Raw genomic sequence first — 16,506 nt, 5'->3', positions numbered from 1 at the left:
GCGTGTGTGTGTGTGTGTGTGTCTGACAATCCATGGCATACAGAGCACAGATACACAGAGTGCATGCAGCTGAATTTGTGCAGGTCGTGTTAGAGGACAACTCATGAGATTATGGTGAAAACTGTGAGCGCTGTCCATGGTCCTGAAATTTTAACAGTTTAATTTGACTGTAATAAAACTTTATTAGGGAAAACTGTGTTTGATCTCTATCTGAGGCACGATTGTTTTCAAGATAGGGTTCAAAGTCCATGTCGTCATCCCTTTGTTCTCTCAGTTCTTCAGCTATTTCACTTCAAATCTGATCGTGCAGGCTATGATAATCCTGCACCTGCATGAGTTTTCATGCTTGATTTAAATATTCCTCTTTCTATATTTTATGCCTTGAGAAAGAAACTGCCAGGAATGCATATGCAGGAGGCTCAGTTGCAAAAATCTCCAAGTTTCCACCTCTTACAAGCAATCTTGCTATTGCTCTCTCTTTTTAAATACCAACTTTACTTTTGTTAGGGGAAAACCCAGTTTGTTTTGGCATAAGGCATTAAATCTTAATCTTGAAAACAGAAGGAAGCTGGAGAAAACTGTCAAGGTAACCTTGAGCATCTATTAGAAATGCATCTTTGTTCATTTTCAACTCTTTGGCCAGCTGTGGCCTCACCCACTGAAGTGCATCTGCTTCCAGCATAATCATTGAAAAAAATGTAGTTTTAACTAAATCCCTGATTTTCATTTTGACATCTGGTCTTCTCCCTATAGTATAATCTGGCATTATTTATGACGTGCATGCTCTGAAATTATGCAAAACATTTCTTCACATATGGTCATTACATCTACTCACCACACAATAATAATTCATACCTTAATCACTACGCTTTTAGAACTACCAGAAATGGTACCATCCTTCCATCCTTGCCTGACATAAGTAGGAAAAAAAAGTCAGCTCAGCACATTGCAGTACTGGTGTGGTAACAAGGTGAAGCTCTCCTTGTTTTCATGTCTTCTTCTGCAATATTGCAAAGCACATGAAAGAAAATGTGAAAGTTTGTTGTGATGTCTTTGACTTCCTCGCTTGGTTTGGTTCTTTGAGAATGCTTTGAAATGGTGGGAAATGGGGCCTTGCGTGATTTTCTCCCCACTTCCCTATATCATATAACTGAAGTGGGTATTTTTAAAAGCCTATTCAGTCAAGCTCAGTAGTGAGTTCGGGCTTGTTCTTTCACGCTGATTACACACAACGCTGGATTATTCACTGGGCTTTAAGCCTGGCTCGATTCTTAGGGATGCAGTCTGACATTTTAGTCTGGCATACAAGAGGCTCCCTTACATAGGCCCTGGACTATTATCCCTGTGTTTACCGCTGCACTGACCACCAGCTGAACAATAATGCAAAATCCTTCTAGACTTCATGCAAGAGCTTATTTTATGTTTTTCACGGTGGTTTTTGACATAGCTCATATGTAGGCCACGCTAGTGAGGAAAAAGTCTTGACATTAAAGCTAAAAGCAACATTTATAGAACCGTACGCTCAGTCTCTCACATCTCAGTGAGATGCAGTCAAGGCATCAATCTGTAAATTCATATGGTCGTATTATAAAGACATCATACATGGCTGAGTAACAGTCCAGGGCTTGATAGATCAGCCATCAATCACATTTCCATGTTGACAAGACACTTATTCTCTGTCATGTGCGAGTATCCACCCTCTCCAGCAGAGTGACAACACAGTTAAGCGCGCACGCTGTGATAATAATGTAGTGAAGGTTGACAAGTACCCACAAAACGTGGACGTCTGTCATCACAAGGGCTCCTCATGTCATTAAGAAGGGTTCCTCTCTTTGGGTGCCTCAGGAATTTCTTTCACATACTAAACTTGACTTGAAGCGCATCAGTTGGAATGATATGTCCACCAATTAAACAAAGTGACTATTGGACTTTGCCCCCTTCCCAAAAAATGTGCTTTTCGCAGCAAGAAGGGGAACACTGACTGACTGGATCCTCAGTGTCTTACGGCGTACTACTACTGAATGACAGGGGTGGTTTGCCTGGAGTGATATCTTCTTGACTTGAGATGTTACAAGTGAATGTGATTGGATGTCAATCCAATCTGTGCATTTTCACCTCCACAGAGACTGGAGAGCAGGTGTTGCCAATAACATGAACAATGGCTCGTTCCAATCAAGTGTCCCAGTATGGCGTAACAGTGCGAACAAAGCAAATGCCATAGCGAGACACTGAAAGTAAAGCAGTCGAAAGGAATGAAGACATAATTAACTCGATTTCTGTGGTCAATAGGAAAAAAAGGAGTAAAAATAAAGTTGGTATGATCACAGATGCAGTCAGCATGGCAAGACAGCCTTTGAAGACATTTGCTGGCAGTGCACATTCTGCTTCAACAAGATGGCAGAGATGCAGTAAATTAGTACAATTTGACACAACAAGTGATAATATTAAACAGTGGAAACCATCTGGTAAATCTAGATATGGTTTAAAACCCAAATACCCGCTGCTATTTATTTATTGAAAACCTGCAGTGCTGTATTAGAGCAAGCCCGGTACATTTATTAGATTTTTGTTACCTATCCAGCGTATCAGCCCCTTTTGCATTATGAAGTGTTACGGCAACGCAAATTTGTTTAATGGGCTTTACAAAAAATAAATAAATAAATGCATAAAAATTATGTAGACTTGCTGCCTCGTAAAATATGCCTATCTGCTTAATAAGGGTGAATAATAATATTTTGAGTGTTTAGTACTAATGAGGATAATTCACATGAACTAAAAGAATTTCAGTTTGAATTAAATGCACTTTGGACAACCTAGGTTTAGCAAATTTTATCATTTAAAAAGAAAAGAGAACTAAAAAAAATCCCACTTTTGTTACATTTCTGTTCCCCATGCGCTGCGCAATAACAGGTCCACAAACCCTAACAACACCACTGACCAGGAGCACTAATCAAAACAAGAATCTCAATCACCACAAGACTGCAAAATTACTGAAACAAAATCCCTGCGCTGCTAACTTAAGGGTTTAAAGTTAAATATTAACAGTGCAGACGATGAAACCAGATCAAATTATTAAATCAAACAAGTATGCAAGGCTGTACTCTAAAGCAAAAACTCAATGCAGATAACTCAATATAAGTGAGGGTATTGTTTGCATTTACAGTGTTACAGGAATGAGTTATTACTTTTAAGCCTAAAAGTTTCACTCTACCCAGCCCAAAGCCATGTTAAGTAAGTTAGCATATTTCTGTATAACCACATGCATTAACACGTGGTTTTTTTTAAGCATTTACAGCAGACTGCAGTCATCGGAGACCATGTATAAATATGTATTCAATGATGCAGTGTAGCAAAAAGGATTAACTTCAGGTACAGATGGACATAACTGTTTTTTCTCCTCTTCCTCACTATGTAGATTAATACACAGGGGCTGCAATTACAAACATTTTTCCAAATGTATCAGCAATCTTTTGTTTTTATTCAGGCTGAACTGGGACTTTGGGCACATGCATGTGTGTAATTTTGCGTGAAAATGTGAGTGGGATGGGGGAGGTTTGAGGAGAGAGGCGAAGGTGAGACTGAATCGGAAATGCAGAAGGCCGCTGGCACCTTCCCACGAATTGAGTCCCTTTGTCTCACCGGCAGCCCCCTCCCCTTCTTTTATTGCACTAGCAGCAGACACACAAACGGTACATTCATACGTGCCATGCACGCTCCGCTCACAGGTGCAGCAGCTCCTCGCCTGAGGACCTGTAGTGCAAACTCACGCTGATGCGTTTGCTCAGTAGTGAGCGTGAGGAAGAGGGGGAGCCGGGGATTGATGGCACGGGAGTGAGGGAGGATGCGAGTGAGGAAAAGAGGAGGGGGCAGAGGACAAGCAGGACAGAAGAAGGAACGGATGTAGCCTCAAGGGCTTTGAACGCCTTATCACTTAGTCCCTTCTCTCTGTATAAGACAAATAATTTCCTTTGCACATAATCGGGGACATCTCATCTGTGTGACTGTATTTTGTTTGTGTGCCTGCGAGCGTGAATGTGTGGCAGTGTTTTGCATGTAAAGCAGCAGTCCTCGCATTAGTTCTGTCCAGGTAGCCTGGTAACCTCCTCTGCATTCTGCCGCTGTGTTATGGAAGCCACACTTTCCTGACCCAGCCCAAATGTCTACATCTCCAAGCAGGAGGCCAAATGGGGTAATGGTTAGGCCAGTCTGCCCCCTAGTGAGCACCATGTGAACAGCCCCAGCCTCCACTTGGCCACAGTATATTGTACATGACAGCCCACTCTCTCCTGCATCCGAGTATTGATATTTTGATTACTGTGGGTTAGCTGGTACTTTCACCTGAATTAGCAACAGGCCACCTTCTCTATTTGGACTTATTATGATGAAGCATATTTACCTTGGCTTTCTTGCTCGGGGAAGGCTGCCAGGTGAATCAGATTGCAGTAAATTGTGAGACAGACACTCGTGGAGTGCTTCATGTGATCTGCTCTTGCTGCTTCTCCCTTTTTACTCCCAGCAGGAGCCTTGATGGTTGCACCTGAGAGGTGAGAGTAACAAAGGGTATAACGCCTGCTCTTTTAGTCCACTCTCTGGGCATCTTCTGCTTCTCCCTGTCCAGCACCCTGCAAACATTTACCATGCACCACTGACACCTGACACGTCCACACCCCACTACATGTTCAATTAGATAAACTGATCAGGAAATTGAACCCGGTTGTCCTTTGTTTGTTGCGGGCCTGAGCCGAGCCGGTAACACTCATTACTCAAAAGTGCGTTATCCTCCTGATCACATTAGCGCAATCCAAGCTTCTAGCGTTTTCTTCATTTGTTGCAATTACAGCTTTGTCAGGTAAAGATGTAGCGTGGCGCAAACACAGTCACTGGAGCTTCTCATTCACTCTAACAAGATGTTGCTCAATAAGCCAAGCCCTGTAGGTTTTTCCACTGCTTATACCGTATCTGCACTCCACTCATCTCCCTCCTCTCTCTTTCTCTCCCCTCGTTGGCTAGCTCTCAGCTCAGCAGTGATGTATAACACTAGCTCTCGCCCCCTTCCTCTAAACGCAATAAAGCCTTTGTGTATTTTGACGTGAAAAATGTTCAAAATAAGGGGGAGAGATAAACTTCCTGAAGGAGGCTCGGTTCCAAGGAGGCAACTCAGTTATGTCTCTTCTTCTTTAAGTGTACAGGAGGAAGGGAAACTTTTGATACCTCTCAACAGCAGCATCAAAGACTTTTACTGCATAATTCCAGCTTTTTTCTCATACATTGCCATCAGGCACTAAATGTATGTATTCCCGTTATTTCAGATCAAGGACAAAAGGCATCTGCTAGCCACAGCTGCTATCAAGTGTGTATTTCATGGCAAGGTAATAAGAGGCCTCGCCAAATCACCACCAGTGCCAGATAAAGGGGAAAGTCAGACTTGTTAGTCGTGGGTGCTCAATCAAACGGTGTCACTCTGCCTGCCTCTCAGGTGTGAAATAACAACAGTGTGAGAAGAAAGTTTGACTGAGAATCTTTTCTTTTTTTTAAGACTCGTTCTGCTGGCAGCTCAGCACCCTGTGCTGTGCTTACACTCTCACTCCCCACCCCACCCCCAGTCACTACACTGTGAGAATAAGAAAGTCCCCCACTTCTTTGAATTCCTCTCACCGGCAACAGTCTCGCGATTGTCAATTTCATGCTTGATTAATTGTCATTACTCCGCCAGAGACAAAAAAAGGAGAGAGAAATGTATTTCAGGATTAAAATGGAGAGCTAGACCTCCCTAAAGAGTGAGATTTAGTCTGAGCAAGGTTGAGCAAAGAAGCAGAGAGTTTTACACTCTGATTTCACTGCGTTTAGCTTTTTCAGTCCTCAGACAAACATGCCAGAGAAATATTTGAGCGCACTGTGCTGAATATGGAAATAGAGAACAGAGATTAAGAAAGGGATCTTTTCATTGTGCTCAATACTACTCAGTAATAATTGAAATCACCAAATTTGATGGAAAAATCATGCAATTTGTTTGCTAATTACTCTAGTTACATAAGTGTTAACAAAGGTGTGCCACAGGGTTCTGTTTTAGGACCTCTTTTAGTTGCCATTTTTTTAAAAGTGTCAAAATTTAGAAGGACTACAATTCATCTCTATCTTTAAATAATACTTTTTCATAGACGATAGTTCCTTTTGTGGCCCAAGTGGTACTGTACTCCTATAATTCAATCCTAAATTGATTTAAACTCAGATCTAAATGCTGCCTTTAGAAGTAAACATCATTACTTTCAGCAGGACACATACTGAAAACTCTCATACTGAAAATATCCTCTCATTAAAAAATAAAAAAAATGTGCTTGGCTGGATGACAAACTGTGCTTTAAATAAAACATATAAGTGAGTTTTGGCAAATCTCTGGCTTCACATATATGTGAAACTATAAATCAGTATTGCACTGGACCAGGTTCTAAGATGAAAACTGTCTCTTAATGCCAACATTAGAAAAAAAATGGATTTAATTTGCTAAAAGCCAAACAAGTGGAACCCTCTGAAATTTGTACAATTAGAGAAGTTAATTTCTATTAAATGTGAAACTTCTTGGTCACATCAAGCACAGCGACCTTTTGTTGTCATTTTTACTTACAGTATTGCTTTATTATGTCAAGTTTTTATTGTTTTGAATATATTTATATGTATGTTTTCTTAGTTTAATTGTAATCAAGGATTTTTGTAAAATTGTGATAATGATTATGACCATTCAACATTAACCAGTTGCCTGTTTTTCTTTTTGCTTTGATTCCAGATCAATCTAGTTGAAAATCTGTATCAATAATATTTTTATTTAAAATTTGATGGAAGCACAAAGGTCATCACTTTCCCGAGGCAGGCCTCTAGAAAGTTAATTCCCTGACTAAGAACCAAGGCTGTGATGAATAATTTAATGAATTTGAATTATGATAAGGATTCTGATGTCTTCTCTCACCCTGCAAAGATGGCTTTGCCGATTTCAAAGCACTCTTTAATGTCAGCTTGGGTCATGACAAGGCGGATGATTTGCAATGGATTCCACTGAAGCTCATCTTTGCTGCCTTTATTGTGAAGCTAATGCAGGCTAAGATTAAACATGCACCCAAAAAAATCCCACACATGCAGCAGAGCTGTCCTACCTCCCAGTCTTTGTATTCATTCAGCCAAGACTGCTGCTTCCTTTTGCCCAGTGACATTTAGCTTTCTTTTGAGTTTAGTTCTGGTTGTTAGGCCTGCAGAGCTCAGGGATCATAGTTTTATTGCTTTGTTAGAATGAAATCTTGCATCCCGCTTTGAAGCAGCTCGGAATCTGTGCAGGCGCCTCTTCTAGATACCCAGCTATTAGAGCGCTGTGGGTGTCTGTGTGTGTGTGTGTGAGGGGTTGTGTAGGCTGAATTGTCATCTTCTTGGGTGAGAGTGTTAATAGTCTGCTTGTTCTATCCACAGCCTTGGCCTTCAGTGTCCAACTTGGCTAAGGACTTCATTCTGCGCCTGCTAGTGTTGGACCCGGCCACCCGCCTCACTGCCGAACAAGCCGTCCGCCACCCCTGGGTGGTCACCATGGCAGCCAACTCCTCCATGACGAACCTCCATAGATCTATTTCGCAGAATCTCAGGCAGCGGGCATCACGCAGCTCCTCCCGGTGCCCCAGCAGCAGCACCACAAGCTCCACTGATGCCAGCAGCCTGGGAAGGCTAATGCCACCAGAGACAAAGCCGAAGCAGCAGCAGCAGGGAAGAGCAGCTGGACTGATTCAGCCTCAGAGAGCCATACAACCTCGAGCCAGAGGGCACAAGGAGCATCAGCATCATCCAACTAAAGCATTAGATTCACGAGAAGGCTAATGAAAGGATGGAACCAGCTGCCCCAGCTCTGCTCACGAACCACAGGGAGCCTAAGTGCCTGGGACAGGTGTTGTGACAAGAAAGTTGTCTGGATTGAAGTCAGGTTTTTCTACCAGAGTAATAACCCAGGTTCCCCTAAAGGCTCATTTCCATCTTCCATTAGTTTCTTGTGGGTGAATATCCTTTGATTCTGAGGTTCTGGCCAATACAGAGACAGAGCTGTCCACCTCCACAAAATCTCCAGCCCCTGGTTATTCACACTGCTCAGACTAATGGATTCAAGGTCTCATTTAGATCATTATGAGTCACGACATCACCTGCCTGTGAAGAGGTTCATTCTAAAAACCTAAAAATTTATCATTTGAGCAATGGGAGATAATCATAGCCAGGATGATAAAATATTGCTGTTTCCTCTTTGATCTATTTTTTTTTATTATTTAAACTCCCCCATCACCACACAGCATATTTTGAGGAAAAAGAAGGAAGTATGACAGCGCTCTTGTCTTTCCCTTTGTTTTCATTCCTCCTACATAGGAGCACCCACAGTCCTGTGGAAACACTGAAAGCACAACCCATATATATATATACAGTGGCAGGCCTCTATCACGTTAAAACGAAGCCCTGGGATAAAGAGCTGCATCTTCTCCTGCACACTTTGTGTGAGCTGTAAACAACAGCAAAGAGCCTTCTTAAGAATATGTGAAGTTTTAAATTGAAATGCAAATATGTTACAGGAGGGGAAAGGCGTGGAAAGGCTGGATTAAAATGCAAGTGTGATGCCAAATATAATTGCCAGTGAAATCCAGTGTTATTTATCAGACATCACGCATTATATCTGGTGGATTTTCCTTTTGTTGTTAAATCTTTTAAAACTAATGCTTGGACTGTCTATGGATTCAAACTGTTTCTGACAATTGTAAGAGTTGTAAGTGTAAGAGAGCGCAATAAAAAGACAGCACAAGAGAGACGAGACAGTTTTTATATTAAAGTTTAATATTCAAGTCCATGGTTGTAAAAAAAAAAAAAATCTAGATTATTTTCAAAACCACTGATGCACATATACACATTAGCCACAACACTCAAACCACTGACTAGTGAAGCAAAACACATTAATCATTTCAGTGTGAAATCCTTTGATTTGACACGCACACCCTGCCAAAACAATGGCAACCACTGGGCTCCTTGGCGCACCCCAATGGCAGTGGTCTCTTGTAACAGAATAAAACACTTACACAACTTGTTCATATTATTCACATGGTCAAAAATGTCATAACACTGTTAGCTTTTTTAAATATCTTTAACAAAATGCTAAGATGTTCCATGCTATGCTCTCAATCCCTTCTCGTGGCCTTCGGCTGACAAATACTACAAGCTGTTTAGTATCAGCTTGAACTATCTTGGCCAAGCACCAGTCAGGCAAAATTAACTTCAAGGTCACATCATTTTTGCTCTTGATAATGAAACTTTAGAGATGGCCGTGAGATGCAGCTGGAATCTTTAGAAAGTGCTAATAAACGGACCTTAAGGTTGCCACTGAAATACAAGTTCAACTTGGAAAAACCACCCAGCTCCATTCTCACCGATACAGCGAAAAAGATGCTTTACCAAGCTGTAAAAATGTACACTATGATGTAATTTGGAAGAGGTCTGTGTATTATTTCTTCAGCAGGGAGCACAGACACTTAACACTCGCCTCTCAAAGGCTGCCCATACTCAGTGACCCGAGATCAATGTCCCTTTGGGCAGAACAGAAGAGCTGCCAGTTGGAAGTAAAGGGAAAAAAAACACAGAGAACAGCATACAAGTAGGATGGTGGTGGGCAAAGAAAATCTCCTCAAAAGACCTGAGCCAACACTGCGTGGTCTTCTTTCTCTGTCCTTTGATGCCTTTTCTATATTTTGCTTTAAAATGAGTCAGTAACTTTTTGCTCTTAGAACCATATCGCTTCATATATTATGAGAAAACTTCATTTTCTTTGCCTTTTTTTTCCCCTGAACTGTTTGCAAAGTTTGGCAGCACGCTTGAGAATGAGCTGATTTGTTATGGATTTCTCTTTCAAACTCTGCAAATAAAATTCCATTCACGGGCTGATAAAGAAATTTGAATTGAATTAAACCAAATCGAAGTCAGCAACAGTGGAAAGTGGTTTTTTTGTTTAATCCTTTATCTTTAAGACGGGAAAGCAAACTAACTGTCGCGTCTTTGTATTGGCCAGCTCATTTTTGCACACTGACTAATTCCATTGTTTTTGCTGTTATAGAAGGTTTAGAGTGGGCAGTGAGAGCCGCTTGATCTCGAGGAAATTTCTATACATATTTACTGCTGTCTTTAATAGAGCTCTGCAGAAAATCCCCCTATTATTTTAGCTTGTGATGCTATGTGATCAGTCAGCTATTGCTGCGCGAGATAAAACCATACTATTATTCATTATTCCCACCAGTTGCATGCAAATAAAGCTACCGTTATCGTTCACATAGCTTATTTTTTGACTTCTCTACCTTGCAAATTCAACGCATTGGATTTGAGGTTTAAAATATCTCCTCTTGCAAGTGGAGGAAAGTCCTGAGCCTTTGTATTTTGAGCAAGAACTGTGTCCTCAAAACTCATTTAGCTTGTGTGCTGCTGGGTCAATATCTTTTGGGGCTTTAGTCGCATGCTGTGGTCAGCAAGGCCAAACAATCGAGAAAGCAGAGCTCTGCAAAGATTGTAAGAGATAGCGTGTGCTCTCTAACACCGGCCCAGTGCTATATGAGGACAAGTATGACAAGTAAGTGTCTTTTTCTTTTCTTCAGCTTTTCTCAGCAGAAAGCTGGGGAATTATTCTCTTTATCTTTGGCCTTACTTGAAGAGATCATTTGCTGCTCACGACCCTGAAACATAAGCCAGTTGATCCACTTGTGGCTGCTACAGGAAAGAGGATAACAGAGGGAGGGAGAGGTGGCAAAGTCCCACAGCTCATGTTTTGCACAGGATGTGTATAAAGAAACCATCTGGTCCCTCCCCCAGAGGGAAGGCACCCCTACTCTCCTTCACGTTTGTCTACACACAGTAGAATCAGTCAAGGTAAGTGCCTTTTATTTCTATTGTATAAACCAAACACCCACAGGTCAAATTCATAGTCTTTTGTAAGCTGCTCAGTGCAGAGATTATTTTCCTTAAACAGCAATTACAAGTCCACTCTGCCTTAATGATTTGAGAGGAAAGAATGGTCAACATTTTAGCCAGTAAATTACTTTTTTTTCTCTTCCAGATGAGCATCCTATTTGCTGTTGTCCTGTTATTGTACTGCAGATGCAAAGCCACAGGAACACAAGGTGGGTCAATACTTTTCTCATTGAGGATGCAATGAAAGTAAACTGTCTCATTATTCTTGCCTCTCAGAAATTCTCATTTAGATTGTAGCCCGGATCCCACCAGTTGTTTGCCAGTCAAAATTTGCTCTTGTCATCTGCTGCAGGCTGAGCTGCTCTCTCTTTTATATGCAGCGCAGCTCCAGACGCGATGGGACAGCAGGTGGACGTGCGTTCACTTCTGTGGGGCAATTTTTATTCTTTTTTTTTATTCTTTTCTTTTTTTTTTTTTTTTTTTTTGCAGTGTGTCACAATGATAAAAGCAAATGGGTTTGAATCAAATTTTAGGAAATACACTTATGTTAGTTGCCTTCACAGAAAGATATCCAGGATTTCTTTCGTCTGTGTAATCACTACTCATTCGCAGACAGTTGTGAGAGGATGGACTCCCCTCTCGTGTCTGAATGCTAAATATGAAGCTGCAGCAAACAGTCAGGTACATTAGCTCAGCGGTCCAACCTTTTTTTTGCGCCACGGACCGGTTTATGTCCGACAGTATTTTCAGGGGTCGTCCTTTAAGGTGTCGCGGATAAATACAACAAAATAAAACCAGTACCACTACCAAAAAAAAAAAAAGATTTATTCACAACACATGGGAAAAGACCCAGGGAAACCTAGTTAACGATAAAAACAATAACAAAATAACGATAAAACCGATTAAAAAACACCATAAATTTCACACCTGAGCCTCCACTCTGGGAGTCCGGTACCAAAAGACTCACGGACCGGTGGTTGGGGGCCGCTGCATTAGCTCACTACGAATGAGGGAACCCAGCGGCTAGTTAGCCAATTTATCCTTTGGGGGCAACAGTATTTTTTGTTTGGCTCATAAACACTACTAGCCACCAGTATGCCCACCATGTGAAGTCCAACTGTTTCCAAATAGTTGTGGCTCTAAATAAGAAAGTAACCCTAAAGCATACCTTCCTTTATCTCTCTTTTTTTTTTTTCACTTTCATAATTAAGACCACACACTCAACAGGAAAATACTCAGAGGTCATTTTCCTTTTCCTTTCTGCAACCAAATGTATCGCCCCCTGCTGGCCATTGCCAAAGATGCAGGTTATAGTTTAAAGTTTTTAGTTTATTTATTTATATAGCACATTTAATTACAACAGGAGCGTTGACCAAAGTGCTGTACAAGAATACAACATACCTAATAAAATAACTGTACAAGAATACAACATACCTAATAAAATAACTTAGAGTATTGATAGCAAACACCAAATATGAATTAACAAATAACTCTCATGCTGTATTAAAAGCCAGTAAATAAAAATGTGTTTTAAGATAAGATTTAAAAAGATTGACAGTAGGAGCCTGTCTGATGTATGGGGGTAAATTATTCCACAGCTTAGGTGCTACGACTGCAAATGCTCGATCGCCTCTATGAACCAGCCTCGACCTTGGTACGGCTAAAAGCAAAAGATCACTTGATCTAAGAGATCTGAGGGGGGTATAAGTCTGCAAGAGGTCAGACAAATATCCGGGAGCCAGGTTTATGGCACTTTTCTGACCCTAAAGCTTGCGTCCATCTTTTATTTACCATGTATACTTGAACATATAAGCAGGGTATCCAGTTAAAAAAAACATATGTGTGCCTCAAAACTTCCTGTTCTGTCCACCAGCCATTGTTTCCATCTATCCACCTATTTCATTATGCATATCAAATTCAGGGTTGGAGGGGAGTTTGAATTTTTTTTTTTAATTACATTCTGACTTTTTGTTTTTCGGGGGGGTTGTTTGTTTGTTTGGGGGGTTTATTTCAGTTCCATTTCAGTTAGTTTCCAGAGTGGATTTTCTTGTTTTATTTTAGTTTTTATTGGTTTCGGTGTTAGTTTTTCAGCTTCTGAATTATTATTACATGGTGGGAATATGTCAGTGGTATGACATCCTGTATCCACACAACAAAATGTTCTCAGGTGTGACTGATCAACAGAAAGTGCTACAAAACACCTGTTTGCTAGACTACAGTTATCTGCGTATTCATAAGCAGATATCAGTTTATCGAGATTCAGTTAGCTTAAACAGTTAAGATACCTCTGTAGTTTTAAAAAAAATAATCTGTTTATGGACTACAATTTAGGAGGTATTGATGCATACAGATTTTTAGTGTGACTAAACTGATGACAAAGAGCCAGCAGTGTGATTCTGATCATATATTGGCTTGAAATGTAATTCACAAAGCCTGCATTTTTAACATGGGTCAAGTACAAACTATAGAATGTTTTTTAAGTTGTAAGAAAAGCGTTGCTAGGTGACTGACAAGGAAAAATGTGCATTGACAATTTGTGATTTTGTGCTATGAGAAACAGAGAGAGGAAAAATCTGATCTGATCTTTACTTGACTTCCAAAATGTATCCAGTACAGAGCATAAAAATCTAAGTTTGCTTTTCTTCTGCGTACGGTGCATTCACATGATGGAATATTGGAGCCTCTTGCTAGTTTCTGTTCTCTTGCAGACCATTCACATCACGAATGTGAAAGTCAAGGGGTCAGAAGCTGTGGAGAGTGCCTGGCAGCAGGGCCACATTGTGCCTGGTGTACTTAGGAGGTGAATGGCCTCGGAAATACTCTGTGACTTCTTTTTTGGCGGGTTCACTGTTAACTGAACACCAAGTATATTTTTGGTCCACAAAAAGTTTTTCAGTACTCCAGATCTGTTCCCTTAACAGAGAGATGCTTAGTGGATATAGAAATCTCCAATTTATTTGAGTGGAGACCTTGAAAAGTTAGCAGTGGATGGGTTAAGTCCTAGTTTGTATTTTGTATTAAGATTGATTATTACTGATTAATCCTAATAAAATTAAGTAATTACATATTTAATAACTTAAATTACAGTACTGTGTAAAAGTCTCAAGCCACACTTTATATCTTCATATGCTGCTTGGGAAATAGGTGTAAAATATAGAAGGCAAAAACAGAGTCTGTGCAATCTAAGGAACTTGAAGGTGAATATTTTTTTTAAAAAATGGCTTCACGACAGCCACCCTTCAACTGAGAACATTTCTGATGAAGATTAAACTCAAGCACCTCTCACAGGTGCTATGTCAGGTATTTGCTGCACTTTTTCCTATTTCTGAAGAACATGACTTTCATATAATCTTCATTTTGCTATAGCTATAGCGATAGCTGATGAAGCTATGGCTTTTTTAGGCCTGCCACTTCTTCTGTCCTCTATTTGTCCAGTTCTCCAGTTTCTTTAATTTTTTATGGGCAGACTGCACACGATGCCAAAATATCGCATCTTTTCAGCTAATAGAATCAGCTTGTTGGTTCAAAAGTACTATTTTATGTCTATTAAATTGTGTTATCTCTTCCTATCTCTCTTTCTCTCAGTGTTTAATGGTTTAACAACTAAAAAAGATCCCTCTAAAAATGGTCAGATACAAGGACTAAACTGAAAATGAGTGAAATAGGAGCCACTGTCCAAAGGAAAACTTAGCAAGACCTTCAGAAAGTCTAAAAAATTATAGCTCAAGACGCCTTTTAAAAAAAAACTGCATGAATGTCTGACTCCTTGGAAGCAAAAATATAAACTATTCGAGGGTGGCTCAAAACATTTGCACAGCACTGTATATTTAGTACATCATATGTTGTCGTGTGCATGTTGTGTTGTATTAAACAGTGATGTAAGCATGTGTTTTATAACAACAGAAAAACCCTGTAAGCAAATTTTGAATATGGAACATCATATGTGTTCCATTTTAATGATGTTGTTGAAAGATGAAGGGCTTTGTTTTTTGAGTTAAAAGAAACACACAGAGACACACACACACACACATTCACATCCTTTCTGTACTGCTTCCATTAACTGCAGCACTGACTTTGCCCTTTTTACAGTCAGTGTTGATGTAAGGCGTTGAACTTAACTTAAACCTGTGTAAAGAATTTTCTAGAAGTGGGTCAACACATATGGGAGCGCTGCGACACAGCTGGAGCCCTGCTAAAGAGGGGCTGTCCTTTTGATCACCTGGAGGACCCTAGAGGTTCCACTGTCCTTCTGAAAAACCGGAAGATCAGCTTTCATCCTAAAGAACAAAGACATAAACGCTTGCACAGAGTAGTGACCCAGCTCCAGCCTCAGACTGTCCTGCTGCACCTCAGACCAGGTGGGTATAAATTACCAGTATAATTAATGCATTTTTTAATGACATTAGTAATGTCACTTATTAGCTTTAGCAAACTGCACATAAAAGAGGGATGTAGCCAATGCCATTAGTTTGTGTAATGCAATTTTTTAAGCACTTAGCCTTAATCGTGATAACATCACGGGAAGGAAAGGACACTACATGTATTGTATCATGGTGACAATGCAAAGTCAAGTGAATAAGGCCTGAGCCACACAGCCCTAAAGACCAGTCTGCAGCCAATTTGCAACCACTGGTTGCTGGGGTGGCAGCAAGGTGGTGCGGTGATTAGGACTGTTGTTCTCTCTGGGTACTCCAGCTTCCTGCCACAGTCCAAAGACATTTGATTAGATTAACTAGTAATTCTAAATTGCCCATAGGTGTTAATGTGAGTGTCTTTATGTGTTAGCCCTGCCTCTCACCCTCTTGCGCTATGGTAGCTGGGTTATGCTCCAGCCTGGTAGCAGGGAGGATAAGCGGAAGATAATGGATGGTGGATCAGAGTGGATTGATATTTGCTAGGGAAAAATGTGTATTGACCCTACAGGGTATTGTGCAAAACCTTGGCTGAGTAATGAGGAGACCAAAAACACCCAGCGACACCCACACACAAAAGAAACCATGAACCACAAAATCTTTTTGTATCAACTGCATAAAATATCAAATATAAAAGTAGAAACCTTCCACAAATATCAGAATCAGCCTGAAACAGTGTGTGATGTGTGCACACTTCCAAATAGTACAGAGCTACTTTTATAGCTGTGGTGTGTTTTGCAGTAGAATTTCCACATTTCCCATCTATAGGAGAACCCCAGAGCTTTGAGGTGAAGTTCAAACAGGTGAAGGACTACCTCATAGACCTGTACTACCTGATGGATCTGTCTTTTTCCATGGAGGATGACCTGATGAATGTTAAAAAGTTGGGGGCTGACCTCGTGAAAGAAATGAAGAATATCACCAGTGACTTCAGATTGGGTCTGTTTGCCTCGGTTTCCTTATCATATGAAATTTAGGTCAATGCAATTTTCTTATAACTTTTCATATCTGTATATTCATTTTTTTTTTTTTGAATACCCTTGTGCCCCATTTACATAGTTATACACCTGGGAGCTGCCCAGTATAATCATAATCTTACTACTGACCACTGAGCAGCACTGCTGGAGTGATTGGGAAT

The sequence above is a fragment of the Simochromis diagramma genome, unplaced genomic scaffold, assembly GCF_900408965.1.
Source record: "Simochromis diagramma unplaced genomic scaffold, fSimDia1.1 OVJJ01000602.1, whole genome shotgun sequence".
NCBI classification, from domain to species: Eukaryota; Metazoa; Chordata; class Actinopteri; order Cichliformes; family Cichlidae; genus Simochromis; species Simochromis diagramma.
Note: the sequence above shows the minus strand (reverse complement) of the source record.